Here is a 9,954-nt window from a genome sequence, read left to right as displayed (position 1 = left end):
GGAGGCCCCGAGCGCTGAGCCGGCACACTCCGTCCTGGCTGCATGCCCACCTTCGCACAACACGTGCGGGGTGCTCGCACAGGACGTACCGGACTATGCCGGACCACTCGTGGCACAGTGCGCAGCTCCGCATACCGCGGAACCTGCCCCGTCTCATGCTGCCATGCCTGAGTACGGGGAGTTGGCTCTGCTCTCCATCCAGGCTCCGCCAACCTCCTATTTCGCCCTGTAGCAGCCTCCTGCTGCCCAGTCGCCCATGCCGTGTGCCCCCCCCTAAAAAATTCTTGGGGGTGCCTCTCGTCCTTCCGACGATGGCACTGCTGACGCCCCTGCTCCTCTCCTGCCTGGGTCTCCCCCTTCATAGCCCTCCGGTACCGGACGGCCTCCTCCTCGGTAATCTGCCCCCAACCGAGGAGGACATCCACCAGAGTCACCTCCTGCGTGTGTTCCTGGACACGCTGCTTGGTCGTTGTATGGTGGGTTTTTCTGTCCCGATCGTCTTGAAAAGGAGTAGACCAAGGCGCAGCGTGTTGAGCGAACATGATTGACTTTATTATAATAACGCACAAAAACCAAAACAATAGACGACTCGTGAAGTCCACAGTAACAATGACCGTAAAGGAACAAAAACCCACCAACACAAAGTGAAACACAGACAGTTAAATATGGCTCCCAATCAGAGACAACCAGCACACAGCTGACACTCGTTGCCTCTGATTGGGAGTCACTTAGGCCAACACAGAAAACAACAACCTAGAACACCCAACATAGAAACAACCCACACAGAACGAACACACCCTGGCTCAACATACAGAGTCCCGGAGCCAGAGCGTGACAACATTCTCCATTGTTCTAACCATTTGCAAAGAAGAGGCACATTCTCCAACCATCTAATGAACAGAGACCCTAGCAGTATTCACTGTGACATTAGAAACCTCGGCTCTGCCCCTCCTCCACCACAGCTTCTCTTGTGGACTGCCTTGTCATGGTGGAGGGGCTTTGTTTCTTCAGCGGGAACAACAACTCTCCTGTATGTACAGTGGGGAAAAAAAGTATTTAGTCAGCCACCAATTGTGCAAGTTCTCCCACTTAAAAAGACGAGAGAGGCCTGTAATTTTCATCATAGGTACACGTCAACTATGACAGACAAATTGAGGAAAAAAATCCAGAAAATCACATTGTAGGATTTTTAATGAATTTATTTGCAAATTATGGTGGAAAATAAGTATTTGAACTAGTGTAGCCCACAGCCATATGGCATAGCCAGATCAGGACCTAACATAAGGACAACTCAGAGTATGCTATTCTCTTCTTCTGTAATAGACTACATTTTCTACATATCAGGTTTCTTTAGACCTGTCTAAAATAAATAATGTATTTATTGTGAAGGTGTAGGCTATATTACATGGATTTATTTGACTTTTTTAAATGTAGATGTTCCAAAGGTCTGCATCAGTGTCTTGTAGGCTATGTGTATAAGCCAGGAGATGCTAAATGTGTTTATGTTAATTCACGGTCAATTACTGTCAATAACCGTGAGACCGGCAGTTATTTGCTTGACAATCACCGGTTGATGACTGCCACAGCCTTATCCACGCATTAACCCTATCCCTGATTAACCCTACGATTTGTTGTTTTAGCCTAGCATTAGTGTAGCATTGCATTTTTTGTCCACCAGTAGTTACTGTAGGTAGTTAGAATGCAGGTATTTTCACTACATTAGTAGTTACAATGCAGTTATTTTCACTACATTAGTAGTTACAATGCAGTTATTTTCACTACATTAGTAGTTACAATGCAGTTATTTTCACTACATTAGTAGTTACAATGCAGTTATTTTCACTACATTAGTAGTTACAATGCAGTTATTTTCACTACATTAGTAGTTACAATGCAGTTATTTTCACTACATTAGTAGTTACAATGCAGGTATTTTCACTACATTAGTAGTTACAATGCAGGTATTTTCACTACATTAGTAGTTACAATGCAGTTATTTTCACTACATTAGTAGTTACAATGCAGGTATTTTCACTACATTAGTAGTTACAATGCAGGTCTAGCTACAATGTTAATCTTTTCACTAAATTAATAGTTAGAATGCAGGTTAGAAAGAGACTGTTATGTCATGCCATGTTCAACGTTTACTCAAGGCCTTGCTTTGGTTAGTGCACTGTGAAGTCCTTGTATTGACTAACCTGTGCCCCCACACAGGTTAGTACCCCCTGTACTGGTACCCCTTGTATATAGCATCGCTACTGTTATTTTACTGCTGCTTAGCCCCAGGCTAATGAAATGACACACCTGACCAACAAAGACCTACAGATGCCTGTGTCAAACCATTACACAGTAAAAGGTCATTACATGTAAAAGCTCTTCCCTGAGTGCTGTTTTCCTTGTTGTTTGTGGGGAAGCTTGCATGTTTCAGTGATCCTGAAAGCTATACCGGTGGGGTTTTGGCCCCAGGCAGGTTCAACCATGCCGGGCAGTTTCCAGGTGAGAGGCCAGACTTAACACAGCACCTGGCCCTCCAGGTTGGGGGTTGGGTGTGGGGCTAACAACCCCAGCCCATAAAAAGACACATTGTTACAGAAACTGCAACAACTTTGAAAACTACAACAACAAGGGACCCAAAAGGAAACTCCAGAAAATCTATAGGCACTATGACGGCTTCAGATGAAAGACCTACCCAGGAAATCAGGAGCTCGATGAGGAGTTATCTAGGCACCAAAACTACAGTCCGTCTTGAAGCATGGAATGTCCCCACCATGTTTGAAACTTCAAAAGCAGTTCAAGTTATCATAGAGATGGGCAGGTACAACGTGGACATCCTGTGTGTAAGCGAACGCAAGTGGACTGGTTCTGTACGCAAGGTGGCAAGCGATGGCTCAACAATACTCTATTCAGGAAAGGATGATTCCCACTCTAGTGATGTAGCCCTCATTATCAGTACAACAGCTGCCAAATCACTCTTGGAATGGGAACCCATCATTGAGCAAGATTTGACTCCATGTACTGCAAGTTCACCATCCTGCAATGCTATGCCCCCACCAACGAGGCAAGAGGAGGCGGACAAGGATGACTGGTAGGAGCAGCTACAAAAAGCAGTATCCAAGGTCCGACAACACGACGTGATCATGATAATGGGAGATTTGAATGCCAACGTTGGAGCCGATAACACAGACTGTGAACAGGCTATGTGAAAACACGGCTGTGGTACCATCAATAACAACGGTATGTTATGGTGTAGGGTGAATTTTTCTGCCATGGTTTAGGTCCACGCATTGAAGCTGTTCTGGCAGCTCGTGGTGGCCTAACACCCTTTTAAGACACTAATGTAGGTGTATCCTTACATTTTTTGAAACTATTTATCCTCTGTGGCTAAATTATGCTCTTTGGTGTATTTTGAACATTGAGAGCGGGCTCCTGTGGTAGGATAAAAAAATTATAATACAAAAAAATTATTTATATTTGTTGGGCCCCCCGACGTGCTTGGGCCCAGCCCCTAACTCATACAATTGACCAGTCACATTTATTTATGCAGTTTAATTTAATTTGTTTATTAATCAATTACCCAATCAAGGCAGGGGCCCCTAGTTACGCATTTGGGCCCCCTACCTCCTCTCCTCCCCCCATCTGATGATTAGCAGAGCAGAAGCAGGCTGTAAACACTCATTGAGAGCGGGCTCCTGAGTCCTCCTGTCGTTGGTAAAAAAAATACTAAATATATACTACATATATAATATTACTTTTCTATTTTATTTATTTTTATTTATTTGCTGCCTCTTGGGCCCCCCATGACCTGGGCCCAGGTTAAAACCCTGCATTAATCCGCCCCTGCACACACTATTATCCACCTCAATGGACTCACCTTAACAGCCAGGTAGGACAGGTGAAAGAACACTCCCATTAGGCATATTGCATTCATCCATCTTGTGTTCTTAGACCAAAGCAGAAGAATGGGAGAGGCAGCTACTTAAAACCACTGAAATGGACCCTAGGTCCTAGAATAGTGGATCCTAACCTGTGAGGTAGGGACCTCTTGTGGATTCCATATGAACTACATGGGGGTGCTGTACAGCAGGGGGAACCCTAGGTACGCAGGGGTCCGTGTAAATATATTTTTTTATGTTTTTATGAATATTGCTAGCAAAAACAGAATAAACACATTTTAAATGACATACCTACAGTAGAAAAGAGGATAATCTATTTTTCTAATGATGTTAACTCACTGGAATATCTGACATACATTGCCTTCAGAAAGTATTCATACCCCTTGACTTATTCCAAATGTTGTTGTGTTACAGCCTGAATTCAAAATGGCTTCAATAATTTTTTTCTCACGCATCTACATACAATACCTATAATAACAAATGAAAACATTTTATACTTTTTGGGAAAAATGAAATACATAAATATCTAATTTACATAAGCATTCACACCCCTGAGTCAATCAGTGGCGGTCGGTGCCGTTTATGATGAGGGAGGACGATATTTTTTTTTATGAGCATGGACTTGTTTCTATTACAGCATATTGGATGACTGTCATTCATTATCCATTCACCCAGTTAAATGTAACATTGATTGGTTTAGGATACACAAAAAAAAGTATGCATGACTGTAAGTCGCTTTGGATAAAAGTGTCTGCTAAATGGCATATTATATTATTATTATTATTATTATTATTATACTACATGATACTCAAAATTTCCCTATACCCATCATGAGGTTTCTACATCCTAGCCTATGTTTACAACAAAGTTTACAACATAGATGCACACAGGTTGAGAGAAAGATTTTGATCCATGTGTCACTGTCTATCCAGTTGTTTATGCCCGTTTCGTTCTGTTTGCTTCCGTTTAAGAAACGTTAATAGAACTATCGCGTTAGTAAACCCACTACAATCATGCAAAACAGTATGTACAGTCAGTAAGCAGTTTAGCAGTTATACCGGGGGGCCCAGTGGCAACAAATTAGTCAAACCAAAAGCTTACCTTGACTTGGAAGAGTTCCAGTGTTGGATAGTCATAGCCAGCTAGCTGTTTGAGCCGGGTGTTTGAGTAGGCTAAACTAGCTAGCTGCATTCATAAGAGAAGTAAGTGAAAGTGAAAATATATATATAGTTAGCTCTCTCCCTCAATCTCTCTCTCTCTCTCTCTCTCTTACTCCTCCTACATTTTTGAAGAAATGAATTTGTTCAAAACTATCTATCTTTTTCTCTCTTTGAGTCAACTACTCACCACATTTTATGCACTGCAGTGCTAGCCAGCTGTAGTTTATGCTTTCAGTACTAGATTCATTCTCTGATCCTTTGATTGGGTGGACAACATGTCAGAATGCTACAAGATCTCTGATAGGTTGGAGGTAGGGCGGCAGGTAGCTTAGTGGTTAAGAGCGTTGTGCCAGTAACCGAAAGGTCGCTGGTTCTAATCCCCGAGCCGACTAGGTGAAAAATCTGTCGATGTGCCCTTGAGCAAGGCACTTAACCCTAATTGCTCCTGTAAGTCGCTCTGGATAAGAGCGTCTGCTAAATGACCTATTATTTATTATTATTTATTATAGGTTGTCCTCCAGAAGTTGTCATAAATACTGTGTAAGTCTATGGAAGGGGTTGAGAACCATGAGCATCCTAGGTTTTGTGTTGATGTCAAGGACGGAAGCTCGCTGTCCTCCGGCTATTCTATGGTGCTACCCTACAGAGAGCTGTTGAGGCTACGGTAGACCATTGCAAAACAGTGTGTTTTAATCAATTATTTGGTGACATTAATATATTTTGTATAGTTTTATCTAAAAAGGATAACTTTTTTAATGTTACACTATTTTTATGAAATTCACTGAGGATGATGGTCCTCGCCTTCCTCTTCTGAGGAGACTCCACTGGAGTCAATACATGTTAGAATCACCTTTGGCAGCGATTACAGCTGTAAATCTTTCTGGGTAAGTCTCTAAGAGCTTTGCACACCTGGATTGTACAATTCTTGCACATTACGCTCTGTCAAGTTGGTTGTTAATCATTCCTAGACAGACATTTTCAAGTCTTGCCACAGATTTTCAAGCTGAGTTACACTGAGTGTACAAAACATTAGAAACACCTTCCTCAGAACAGCCTCAATTCGCCGGGTGCATGGACTCTAAAAGGTGTCGAATGCGTTCCACAGAGATGCTGGGCCATGTTTACTACAATGCTTCCCACAGTTGTGTCAAGTTGTCTGGATGTCCTTTGGGTACAAATGGGAAACTGTTGAGCGTGAAAAACCCAGCAGCGTTGCAGTTCTTGACACACTCAAACTGGTGCGCCTGGCACCTACTACCATACCCCGTTCAAGGGCACTGAAATCTTTTGCCTTGCCTATTCATCCGCTGAATGGCACATATAAACAATCCATGTCTCAATTTTCTTAAGGCTTTAAAATCCTTCTTTAACCTGTCTCCTGCCATTCATCTGATTGAAGTGGATTTAACAAGTGACACCAAAAAGTGATCATAGCTTTTACCTGGATTCAACTGGCCAGTCTATGTCATGTTCCTAATGTTTTGTATACTCAATGTATATATTTTTGGAATGTTTTTGTAATCGCCACCAAGTTTTTATTTTAGCAGAAAAGCCAGAGGCTGCGTGACCTGTGTTCGCCCCACCCCCAGGATGACGTTTTCTAAAACTCCTTACATTCTTAACATTTTTAAGACAATATAAAGCTAAGCAGGAGGCTGCGTAAAGTTTTTAGTGTGTGAAAGAAACAGAACATTAGGAGATTTAGAAAACGGGAAAGGCATCCTGCTGGTGGGACAAACACAAGTCACACAGCCACTCCGTTTAGTAATGATCAATTGCTGTATGGAAAGGGAAAGGGGATGCCTACAGTAGTCAATTAGTAGCACAACTGAATACATTCAACCGAAATGTGTCTTCCTCATTTAACACAACCCATCTGAATTAAGCTACTGACCTCTCCTTGCCTATCACAAAGACTTATCTGTTCCTGTTTTCGTTTCCTGCAGAAACAAGATAACACGAATTAGGTATTTGATTGAAACTCCGAATCAACTATAAATACAAAATGAGACCACAGTGCGATAGGCAATGCTGATTTGATTCATTTGAGCTCTTAGGTAAACTGCTTTGAGCTACTCACCTACACAGCCAGACCATACAGCAGATGTTAATGCAGAGAATCACTCCTCCAATAGCAGAAGGAATTGTGAAGAGCAATAACCTCTGTAGGCTATGTTCAGCATTATCTGTGTTAAGACAAACAGACAGAAACAATTGGGTTTTTCAGGAAAGTCTGAAAAGTCTAAAACAAATGTCATATTCCTTTGCTTTATAACAATATAGTTAAAAAAGGGAGATAATAACCAAATAATAACATTATAACACTTAGTATTGATTGATTGCAATAATTATCACAATAATTGACATTTTTGTTCATTTCAACTTCAGAATTGTGCATATTTATATCTAGCATTACAGAATACAGTTTATTCTCCACGTTACAGTATAAACAGAAAATTGCTTCCATTACCTGTGAGGTTATTAGTGATGGTCAAATTCCACACCATTGTCCGTACACCACTTTGATCATCTGTTACTTGACAGCCGTAGTTCCCTGTGTCATTTAACTCTACATTAAAGATAGTCAGCTTTGTAGGCGGATCAACACTCATCCTGTCAGAGGTGAATTTTCTTTCAGTTTTATTCCGTATGCCACTATGAGAGAAAATGAGAACTGTGTCCTTTTTCCAGATGTATGATGCATTCGTCACGGAGTTGTTGCACACCAAAGTAACAATTTCTCCCAAAGAAGCTGATATATTTTTCTGATATTTTGTTGGGTCACCTACTGACTCTATGGGAGAGAAAACAACAAATACAATGTTGTAAGTACTGTATTTTAAAGGGCCAGTGTGAGATGTTGGAAATCAATAACTTTTTTAAAGAAGTCATAAGAATACGAACCGAACACAGACAGACAGACAGGCAGGCAGTTCGGTAGGTAGGCAGGTACACATACACACACACACAAAAACACGCTGTACTATGGTCATCCACTGTCACTTACCTGTACAGACAAGGAACAGCATGATGACCACAGACACCAGGTCCCAGGACAGGAGAGTTGCCATGACGACCTTAGACCTAACTGACTGACAGAGAAAGAAATGGACAGAGTGGAATGGAACTTTAGAGTCAGAGATCAATGTCACAGCTTGCTAACCAGGAACCACTCAGAGGGGGGCGGGACATTAGCATTTTGTTAGTCTGAAGAGGATGGAGAACAGAGGAAGTGGTCGTGTGAGAGAGAAGCACAGAAGTGTCTGAAACATCACAGCCATTGAACTCAGAGACATCACACATACCCACTCAGAATTGTATTACTGAGTGAATTACTGTGTGCTCAGAGTTGGATGTTAAGGTGAATTTCACATCCAAAACGTCCAAATTAATTTGATCCCACATCCCCCATCAATGATCCCCGTCCCCTAAAACTGTCAGACTGGCCAATAGCTTCTACCCCATACCAAAAGACTGCTGAATAGCCACTAGGCAGCTTCTGTTAGCCATTGTTATGTAAATGCCAGCTGATATGTACCCAGGGCCTTGCCTTGGCTCCAAGTCAGAGCAGGTCCACCATAGCCATGGGCCAGTGAGACACGGGTGCTGGCCCGCGTAGATGGAAACAGAAAAGTCTGAGCCTTTTGGGTAAAACACTGGGGTAAATCCTCAGTGGAAATGCACCAAGAGAGTGCAGGAGTCTGGCCTAGTGGTAGTGCTGCCCACTCCATACCACACATCCCCCTGGTAACGGGGATTTGAGCCCTGTCTTGGCCACTCTGTCTGAGCCATAGAAATATATTATATTCAATATTTTATGATCTGAGCCCCTTCTATCTAACCCTCTCTGTATTTCCCACTGTCATTTCATAAAGAAACCAAAAAAAGTGCTGCAACTCTAAGGGGTCTGACACCCCAGAACATACTACATTCTGAACTACCTCAGTGTAGAATGTAGTACATGACATTAAGATCTGTTTCACATCGACTCAAACACATTGTGTTTTTCAATGCTTTTGACCATTTAGTTGATTTATTTGTCTTTACATTTGGGATGAAATTATCAACTCAAGATTCAGCCTATATACCTATATATGTTATTTTATTAGTTTATGTGTGTACTTATTCATATAACTGTTGACAACTTTATGTGAGACTAAGATACAGAGGGTATGAGACAATCATGCATAAGAGTGGGAGGCATCAAACTGATACAGGATGTGTTTGTGTGGTTTCAGAGGAAGGGGGGTTTTGTACTCGTTATAACACTGTACATAGCCATAATATGACATTTCAAATGTCTCTATTCCTTTGAAACTTTTGTGAGTGTAATATTTACTGTTCATTTTTTATTGTTTATTTCACTTTTATTTATTATCTATTTCACTTGCTTTGGCAATGTAAACATATGTTTCCCATGCCAATAAAGCCCTTTGAATTGAATTGACAGAGAGAGAGAGAGATTGAGAGAGATTGAGAAAGATTGAGAGAGAGAGTGTGTGTATTTATTTTTTGTTGAGAGGGTGTTGTGAGGAAATATCACAGTGTAAACTTTACACTGTAAAGGGTACGGTTCTATTTTGGAACATGCTCTCATCAATTCCATTCCATTAATTAATGGAGAGTTCAGAGGTCACTACAGCTCTATATGTCCCCCTATTCTAGCATTGACCACTGTCAATTTCACATTATCTTAATTTCCTTGATACATAACAAATATGTCACTATTCCTTTCCATCCCCACCAAACTTTTAACTAGTACTGTACATACCCCCCCACACACACACGCACGCTCACAGTTGGATATTATTAAGCTATACCCTATAAATTGAGCTATGTCAACTTTCTGTGATCCAAATCAAATTCTCCACCAATGCATAGTTATATCATCACATACAGAT

The 9,954-nt window shown here is 41.5% G+C and overlaps 1 long non-coding RNA gene across 2 annotated transcripts in view; it reads left to right on the top strand.

Annotated features, from left to right (window-relative positions):
- The first annotated feature begins 1,436 nt into the window (after positions 1–1,436).
- The window catches only part of LOC123481751, a 254,496-nt gene continuing 245,978 nt past the window's right edge, over positions 1,437–9,954 (top strand). Inside the window, exons 1-2 of one of the 2 annotated variants that reach the window (XR_006657258.1) lie at positions 1,437–1,705; positions 1,930–2,042. This is a non-coding gene — a long non-coding RNA (uncharacterized LOC123481751). Of the gene's footprint in view, positions 1,706–1,929; positions 2,058–9,954 lie in introns of both variants that reach the window. The other variant, XR_006657257.1, reaches the window with a different exon arrangement.

The sequence above is a fragment of the Coregonus clupeaformis genome, chromosome 23 (assembly GCF_020615455.1).
Source record: "Coregonus clupeaformis isolate EN_2021a chromosome 23, ASM2061545v1, whole genome shotgun sequence".
In the NCBI taxonomy this organism is placed as follows: domain Eukaryota; kingdom Metazoa; phylum Chordata; class Actinopteri; order Salmoniformes; family Salmonidae; genus Coregonus; species Coregonus clupeaformis.
The sequence above is the reverse complement of the archived record's forward strand: the minus strand, read 5'-3'. Positions and strand labels throughout refer to the sequence as shown.